Here is a 9,202-nt window from a genome sequence, read left to right as displayed (position 1 = left end):
GAATTTCATACAATACTTACATGTCATGAAATGCTCTTCTTCTTTTGATTTTTTTTTCCCAACCACTTAAAAATGTAAAACCCATTCTTAGCTTGGAGACTATACAAAAACAGGCAGAATTTGGCCCACCCCTGCCCTACACATTTTCAGTGTTGGCTTTTGCTCAAGTTCCCATGCTTCTTTTTGTGGCTCTCTTTCCTTCTTTGCTCTGTAACACTAAGTAACTTAGCGTTTCTGTGCTGCAGTCTTACCAGTAACCCAGAAATGGCAGCAGAGGAGTGTTTTTCAAAACTCACTCTTCAGTGAGGATGGGGTTGTTGGAAGGGCAGGAGAGCAACTGTTGATTTTGTTATTATTATGTTGTTTTTAACCTATTTTATTCGTTTAGGCTTCCAGGTAAAATTTCATTGCAACAAAGAGTGCTCCTCCTACAAATAAAAAAAAACCCAGTGCCTCCTACAAATAAGTTTGGGAAATTTACTGATTAGCCCAATGGTTCAAAACATTTCCCTGCCTCCACAACTCTTTACTAGCACAAACATCTATCAGAAACATTTCAAAGGGTAGAGGCCAAACGCTGACGTAATATTAACTCACCTCCCCAAGGGCCCCCTTATTGGTGAAAGAAATATTACTGAGCACTTCCTACGTGCTGAGCACAGAGCCAGATGTTCTGTGCCCTGAAGATGAAGGGTGTGGGAACGCAGAGAAAGCGAGAGGGAGGGGGAGCTGGATTCGCACAGCTCCCAGCGCCTCTATTCCCAGAATCGTGGCTCCATTACTCCACAGTCCTTGCTATCTTGCTTCCTCGACTTCCTTCCGGTGCTTTCTCCAAAACACGTCTTCAGTCTCCTGGGCTAGCAGCTCGGCCAGGTCATCTTTTCCGCCTGACCCTTCCTAGCCTGCAGGGCAGAGGCGAGAGGTTGGAAATCACACCCTCTTCCCTGCCAGGGACCCCAGAATCGCTCCGTGCCCCGCCCCACCATCCGGCCCGCGGCCCTTATCCGGACGGCCACACGGGAACCCCGCGGCCCGCTCAGCAGCGTTCGGGCCTCGCCTCCCGGTTTCTCATCTCCGTGGAGAGCCGTTTATCAAACTGCGATCTGTTCCAGCGGCTTTTCTAGAGAGAAACGGTGCCGTGGGAGATGGCCAGTGAACACACGGAAGCGCACGTTCTCTTGGGGACTTCAGCCTAAAATAACCAAACGTCCTGATTTTCACTCTTTTTTTGGGGCGGGGGTAGGGGGAGGTGATGTAGTCCAATCCTACATTATGTTTTCTCCTTGACAACTTCTTTTTTCTTTAGGGCCACTCCTTTCCTTCGTCCTTATTTCTCTTCCCACCCCTTTCCCTCATTCCTTATTCAAGAAAAACCTTTAGGGGATTGAATTTATACTTTCTTCTTGAGGAATCTCTTAGCTACCTCCTGGGATGGTTTTTACCTCTCTGGTCTTCTGTACTTTCTGTTGGAATCTGTCCATCTTTCTCAGGTGAAGGACACCTTCCTAACTGCTTCCTAACATACCAGTACCTGTTGCCTTCCAGGTGACTCCAATTCTTGGCAACCCCGTGTGTATCAGAGTAGAAATGTGCCCCATAGCGTTTTCAGTGTCTGATTTTCCGGAAGCAGGTCGCCAGGCCTGTCTTCTGAGAGGGCTCTCGGTGGACCTTCAACCTTTCAGTCAGTAGCTGAGTGTGTTAAATGTTCATTAAAACAAACAAAAAAACCCAAACCCATTGCTGTTGAATTGAAACCGACTCACAGTGACCCTATAGGACAGAGTAGAACTGCCCCATAGCGTTTCCAAGATAATCTTTACGGGAGTAGACTGCCATCTTTCTCCCACTGAACTCGGCTGAACTGCTGACCTTTGGGTTAGCAAATGGACATTTAACCACTGTGCCACCAGGGCTCCACCAATTTGTTAGGACTCCTAAAACACTCATTCTGACTCTTTATCCCCCTTCCTTCCTCCTTCACCTAATGTGGAAGATACTCTAGGGCATCCTTTGCCCATGCCTTCTATTTCTGACAATTTCCTACACGTACACACACACACTTAGGGGTAGAATGGATATATGACACAGTTCTGGGCAGGCATGTTTGAGCACATGACCCTTTCCCTCTCCCCAAGGCGTTGTTAATTGGGCCAGGGGTGTACATGACTTAAGCTGGTCAGGCATTTCTCTGTTCCGGATTTTGGAATTGGGCTTGAGATGCTAGTTGCAGCCTGAGCTGGTCTCTTGGACACAGGTTACACAGACAGGAAGCTTAGGACTTTGCCATGTGAATGTCGAATCAGTGAAAGTCCATATGGAGAGAAAGAGTGAACAGTGATGCAAATTCTCAGAGGGAAGCAGAGATGAGGCTCTCAGAGACAGGAACTGCCTGGTTTATGACAGCTGTCCAGTTCCTGCTTCCTGATTTTTGGGTCCCATGAGATTCACAATGAATGTGTTACAGGTCTATATGAGTCAAGATGTATTTGGCAGCATGTAAGAGATTACCTAAAAGATGGTGGCTTGAACCATTAGGACAAATTCTTTCCTTAAGAAGCCTGGAGGCAGGCAAACCAGGGTTTGTTCAGTTCGGCATTTTATTTATTATAGTCCCTGCCCAGGGACTATTTTTGTTTTGGTTTGTTTTTGCACTTGTTTTGTGGACTGCTGTATCCTAGCCCCTAGAATAGTAGAATATAACAGAGACTCAATAATATTTGTTAAATGAAATGAATAGATTCTCTCTCCTTAAGAACCCTACATTGCAAGTGCTATTACCTATATTCACAGATTAGGAAAACAAGGCTTATAAAACAAATAAATAAAATTCAAAGTCAACTGAAGCCATATGGTCTGTAAATAACTGAGCAGAGCTTTATGTTGAAGCCAAAGCATCTTTTCTCCCTTTCCATGCCCTGACAATGCTTCTTAGGGGTTCTCTTAGTTCATTTCCTCCAGTCTCCAAATAAGGAAGTGCTTTCAGCCAAAACCAGCATGTTATCATAATGAAAGAGAGAACCCAGGACTGCACAGGGTCTTAGAAGATAGAATTGGCTCTAGTGGTTAGGGTAAGCAAAGCTTTGCCCTCTTTTCCTGTCCCCTTCTGAAACACTTAAGTGCCCACCCCACTGCCCCTCCTTAGGGATTCCTTGTTGCATGAGTTCAGGCATATCCCCCTGAAGGCAAAGTAGACTTTTTAGTTTATCTTTTTCTCTTGATCTTCAGGTTCAGAGATGTGAGCTAATCACTCTTCTCCATTTGTATCTCCCTTCCTCCCTTACTTATCTCCACTCCGAGCATTTCATTAAGGATCCAGACTCTTTCATCTTTCTGCTATGCTAATTGTCATGTTGATTCTACATTCTTAATGCTTGTTGCCTCATGGTCTCAAGATGGCTGCCATGGTCCTAGACATCCTGTCCTCATATCATTCTATCAGTAAGAAGGAAGGGAGCAGGCAGGAAAAGGACTCAACTGTAGTTAATAAAGAAACATTTCTCTTCCTTAGGGGCTCTTCAAAAGACTTCCTGTTGCATTTCGTTGGCCAGAACTGTGTCATATATCCATCCTACCTGTAAGGGAGGCTGGGAAAGTGGGTGCCTGGCAAAGGGGAACTGAATTTCCATGATTAGCTTAGACCAATCATGATTCATAGAGCTGGAAGGATGCCTACTTCTCTGAGATTGCAGGATCTCCGCCCTGCACCTCAACAAAATCAGTCTTCTGTTAGTAGGGAAGAAGGGGGAGTTGGTGTCAGATATAAAATAAGCAAAGTCTGCCACACCTTCCCAAAACTTTCTGTTCCCTTTAAGCTAATTTAATTGTATTTGTCAGTTGCAGCTAAAAGAATTTTTACTGGGATGCCTGTTAAAGAGGAACACCTTTTTTCCCATATCTCTGATTTTCCTACTCCTTCTTGGCCTCTTTTCCCTGCTCCTTATTCCTGCCCAGGGAGGTGGAGTGGGGTACCTGGTTGGTGTGTGACAGCCCCTGGTACATGTTTCTGCACTGGGTGGGGTGATCTGTTAAAGCTCCTGGACTTCCTCTTTTCTTCTCCACCAGGACCAGTGGGAGGCAGCAGCCTGGGTCCCTGTTGCAGACTCAAACTTTGCCTCAGGTGGGCTGACCCAAGGCCTAGACTGGAGGTCAGGAGTCAGCTCTCACACACTAGCCACATTCTCCCAGATCACTTATAACAGTAATATAGAGGACATTGTGAAATTTTTGTCAGCTACATAATTTGTGGGACCCAGTGCAAAATGAAAATGTGAGTCCCCTTGTTCAAAATTATAAAAAAATTTTAAAATGGCGACCACAGAACATTATACCAAGTGTAGGGCCCTGTGAAACTCTCACAGGTCCGATGCCCATGAATTCAGCTCTGCATTTTGATTCTGCATCTGCTGATCTTTTTGTCTTATTTCTTAATTGGCTCAGAACTTTGGTAGGGAAGGTTATATTGTTTATTGAGACCTTTTGAACCTCAACAATACCTAACATGAATTTTCAGAAGATATCTCTTTCCGTCCTTCCCCAACTCCCCCAATGCCCTCATGCACATGTGTATACAACTCTCTTACTCATGTCAAGATAGCTTAGATTCATGCCTATGTTTTGAAATCTGCCCCTCAGTCTCACCATCAAAATCATAGTAATGAATGTGCAGAATATGGGCTTAAGAGTACACAGACTTAGATTCCAATTTTTCCTCTACCTTGTACTAGAGTACAGATTTGGGCAAATTACTAATCCTCCATGAGACCTAGTTTTTTCATTTGCAAAGTGGCACTAATAGTCATCTGTATTAGGTGCTTGGTATACTATAGAAAGCGAATAAGTAGTTTTTGAAGGAATCTCATGGTCATATAAGTTCCTTCTTTCTTTTCTTCTTTTATTCAATCATTATTGAGTGCTTCATTGCCAGGTACTGGGCAATGTGGCAGGAGCTGAAATTATAGAGTTTAAGAAAGATAGTCCATGCCCCCATCAATGAACAGGAAATTATCCCTGTGAGAGTTTTTATTTATTAAATAAAGGATCTTAGGCTTTTAAAAACAGCTTTAGTGATATAATTCATATACCATAATGCTCAACATTTAAAATGTGCAATGCACTGGCTTTTAGTACCTTCACACAGCTGTGCAACTATCACCCTAATTTACTTGTAGAACACTTTCATCAACCCCAAAAGAAACCGGGTACATAACTATCACTCTCCAATTCATCCCCCCATGTCTCCTCTCCCTACCCTCCCCCTCAATCAGCCCCTGGCAAACCACTAAGTCTGTCTCTTATTTGACTATTCTGGACCAATATATGGTCCTTTGTGACTGGTTTCTTTCACTTAGAATAACGTTTTCAAGGTTCATCCATGTTTTAGCATGTATCAGTACTCCCTTGCTTTTTATGGCCAAACAATATTCCATTACATGGCTACACCACATTTGGTTCATCTGTTCAACAGCTGATGGACATTTGGGTTGTTGCTACTCTTTAGTTATCATGAATAGTGCTGCTATGAACCTTTATGTAAAAGTTGTGTGGGTATGTGTTTTCATTTATGTTGGGTAGGTTTCTAGGAGGGGCATTGCTGGGTCATATGGTAACTCAATTTTTCACATTTTCAGGAACTGCCAAACTATTTTTCAATGAGGCTGTACCATTTTATAATACTACCAGCAATATATAATGGTTCCAGTTTCTCTACATCTTCACCAACACTTGTTATTGTCCATCTTTTTAATTTTAGTCATCCTATTGGGTATGACCTTTCCACCACTTGTCTGTCAGTAGAGGCTTGCATGTTGCTGTGTTGCTGAACAGGTTTCAGTAGAGCTTCCAGACTAAGACAGACTGGGGAGAAAGGCCTGGTCATCTACTTCCAAAAAAAAAAAAAAATTAGTCAATGGAAGCCCTATGGATCACAAAGTTCGAATCTCACTGGGCATGGGGTTGCCATGAGTTAAGGTCGACAGCAGCTAACAACAACAAAGTGGGTGTTTTAGTTTTCCAATGCTGCTATAACAGAAATACCACAAATGGTTGGCTTTAACAAACAGAAATTTATTCTTACAGTTTAGGAAGCTAGAAGTCCAAATTCAGGATGCCAGCTCCAGGGGAATGCTTTCTCTCTTTGTTGCATCTGGGGGAAGGTCCTTGTCATCAGTCTTCCCTTGGGCCTAGGAGTTTCTCAGCACAGGCATCCCAGGTCCAAAGGATGCGCTCCACTCCTGGCTGTTCTTTCTTGGTGGTAATGAGGTCCCCCTCCTCCGTACTTGCTTCTCTCTTTTATACCTCCAAAGAGATTGACTCAAGATAGAACCTAATCCTGTAGATTGTGTCCTGCCTTATTAACATAACTGCCTCTAATTCTGCCTCATTGACATCACAGTGGTAAGGATTTACAATACATGGGATAATTACATCAGATCACAAAATGGAGAACAACCACACCATACTGGGAACCATGGCCTAGCCAAGATGATATACAGTTTTGGGAAACAATTCAGTCCTTAACAGTGGATATGACCAGTACTAGCTGCCGTAGAGTCAATGCCAACTGATGGTAACCCCATGTGTATCAAAGTATAATTGTGCTTCATAGGGTTTTCAATGGCTGATTTTTCAGAAGCAGATTTTCAGGCCTTTCTTCCAGGGCACCTCTGAGATGATTTGAACCTCCAGTCTTTTAGTTAGTAGCTGAGTACTTTAAACATTTGCACCATCCAGGGGCTCCAGTGGGTATGAAGTAGTGTCTTACTAATTTCAATTTCCATTTCCCTAATGATTAATGGCGTTGTGCATCTTTTCAAGTGCATAATTTCCATCAGTATATTTTCTTTGGAAAAGTGTCTATTCAAATCCTTTCAACTGAGTTATTTGTCTTTTTATTATTGAATTGTAAGTGTTCTTTATGTATTCTGGATACAAGAACCTTATCAGACATATGACTTACAAATATTTTCTCCCATTCTGTAATCTGTCTATTCACTTTCTTGATGGTATTTTTTGAAGCATAAAAGTTTTTCATTTTGATGAAGGTCAACTTATTGATCTTTTCTTTATGACTTATTCTTATGGCAGTGTATATAAGCAACCATTGCTTACCCCAAGATCATAAATATTTACTCCGTATTTTCTTCTAGAAGTTTTATAGTTTCAGCTCTTACATTTAGGTCTTTGATATACTTTATGTTAATTTTGTACATAGTATGAGGTAGGTTTCCAAAGTCATTCTTTTGCATGTGGATATCCAGTTGTCTTAGCACCATTGGTTGAAAACACCATTTTTCCCCACTGAATTGTTTTGGCACTGTTGTTGAAAATCAGTTGATCCTAAATGTAAGGGTTATTCCACTGATTCTATTCCACTGATCCATATGTCTAGGCTTATGTCAGTACCACACTGTACTGATTACTGTGGCTTTGTAGTAAGTTTTGAAATTGGGAATTGTGGACCTACCATCTTGGTTCTTCTTTTCAAAATTGTTTTGACTATTCTGTGTCCTTTGCATTCCCAGGTGAATTTTAGGATCAGCCTTTCAATTTATCCAAAAAATCCAATTGTGTTGAACCTGTAGACAAATGTGAGGAGTATTAGCATCTTAAAAATATCAAGTTTTCTGATCCCTGAACATGGGATGTCTTTCCATTTTTTAGACTTTAATTTCTTTCAACAATGTTTTATAATTTCTGCATACAAGTCCTATACTTCTTTTGATAAGAACTTTTCATAATTCTTTTATTCTTTTTCATGTTACTATTAGCTCCCTGGGTAGTACAAACAGTTTGCTCTTGACTCCTACCTTGGCAATTCTAACCCACTCAGCAGCACAGCAGAAGAATGGCTTGGTGATTGCTTCTGTAAAGATTACAGCCAAGAAAACCCTGTGGAGCAGTTGGACTTTTTAATACATGGGATCACATGAGTCAGAGTCGACTCAGCAACAAGTTTGGTTTTGGTTCAATGCTGTTATTAATGAAATTTTTTCTTAATTTAATTTTCAGAATGTTTATTAGCAGTTTACAGAAATACAGTTGATTTTTGTGTGTTGATCTTATATTCTGCAACCTTGTTGAACTTGTTTATTAATTCTAGTTGTTTTTTAACGGATTTATCGGTATTTTCTATAAAAAAATATATAAGATCATGTCATCTGTGTTTCCACACTAGATGCCTTTTATTTCTTTTTCTTGCTTAATTGTTCTGGCTAGAAGTTCCAGTACAATATTGAATCGTGTCCCCCAAAAATATGTGTTGTAAATCTTAATCCCTATGCCTGTGGAAGACTCTATGGGACAGTTCTACTGTGTCCTATAGGGTTGCTATGAGTGGCAATTGACTCAATTCCTGTGGATGTAATCCCATTTGGGAGCAGGGTTTTCTTTTTTATGTTAATGAAGCCATCACGCTGTAGGGTGTGTTTTAAGACAATTACTTTTGTTATCTAAATGGACAGATTAGGCACAGAAGAAATCAAACAAGAATAGGGGAAAGATGGATGCCATGCGGAGATCTCCGAAGACCACAGAGAAGGACACTAGAGAAGCTGAGATAGGATTTTCCTCCAGCTGGGACAGAGGGAGTCTTCCCTTAAAGTCTGCACCCTGAATTCAGACTTCTAGTCTCCTAAACTGTGAGAAAAAAAAAATTCTATTCATTAAACCCACCCACTTGTGGTATTTCTGTTATAGCAGCACTATGTAACTAAGACAAATATTGAATAGAAGTGGCAAGAGTGAATTTCCTTGCCTTGTCCCTATCTTGGAAAGCATTCAGTCTTTCACCATTTAGTGTAATGTTAGCTGTAGTTTTTTATAGATGCTCTTTATCAGGTTGAGGAAGTCCTATTCCACCCCCCTCCTAGTTTATTGAGTGTTTTTACCTTGAAGGGGTGTTGGATTTTCTCAAATGCTTTTTTTGTGACTATTGAAACAATTTTGTGTTTTTTTTCTTTATTCAATTAATGTAGTATATTACATTAATTGTTTTTCAAACGTTAAAGCAACTTTGCAGCCCCACTGTCATTGGGTCTTTAATTATTATAAATATAGAGTCATTATTAAAAAAAATGGAAAGTGCCAAAAGGTAGGAAGATATGGAATCAAATACAAACTGACCACAGGATTCTTGGATCTGATTCTTTGGGATATAAATGCAACAAAAGAAAAAATGCGTAAGTGATCCCACAAACTAACTGTG

Source organism: Elephas maximus, chromosome 10 (genome assembly GCF_024166365.1).
Source record: "Elephas maximus indicus isolate mEleMax1 chromosome 10, mEleMax1 primary haplotype, whole genome shotgun sequence".
Taxonomy (NCBI): domain Eukaryota; kingdom Metazoa; phylum Chordata; class Mammalia; order Proboscidea; family Elephantidae; genus Elephas; species Elephas maximus.
Note: the sequence above shows the minus strand (reverse complement) of the source record.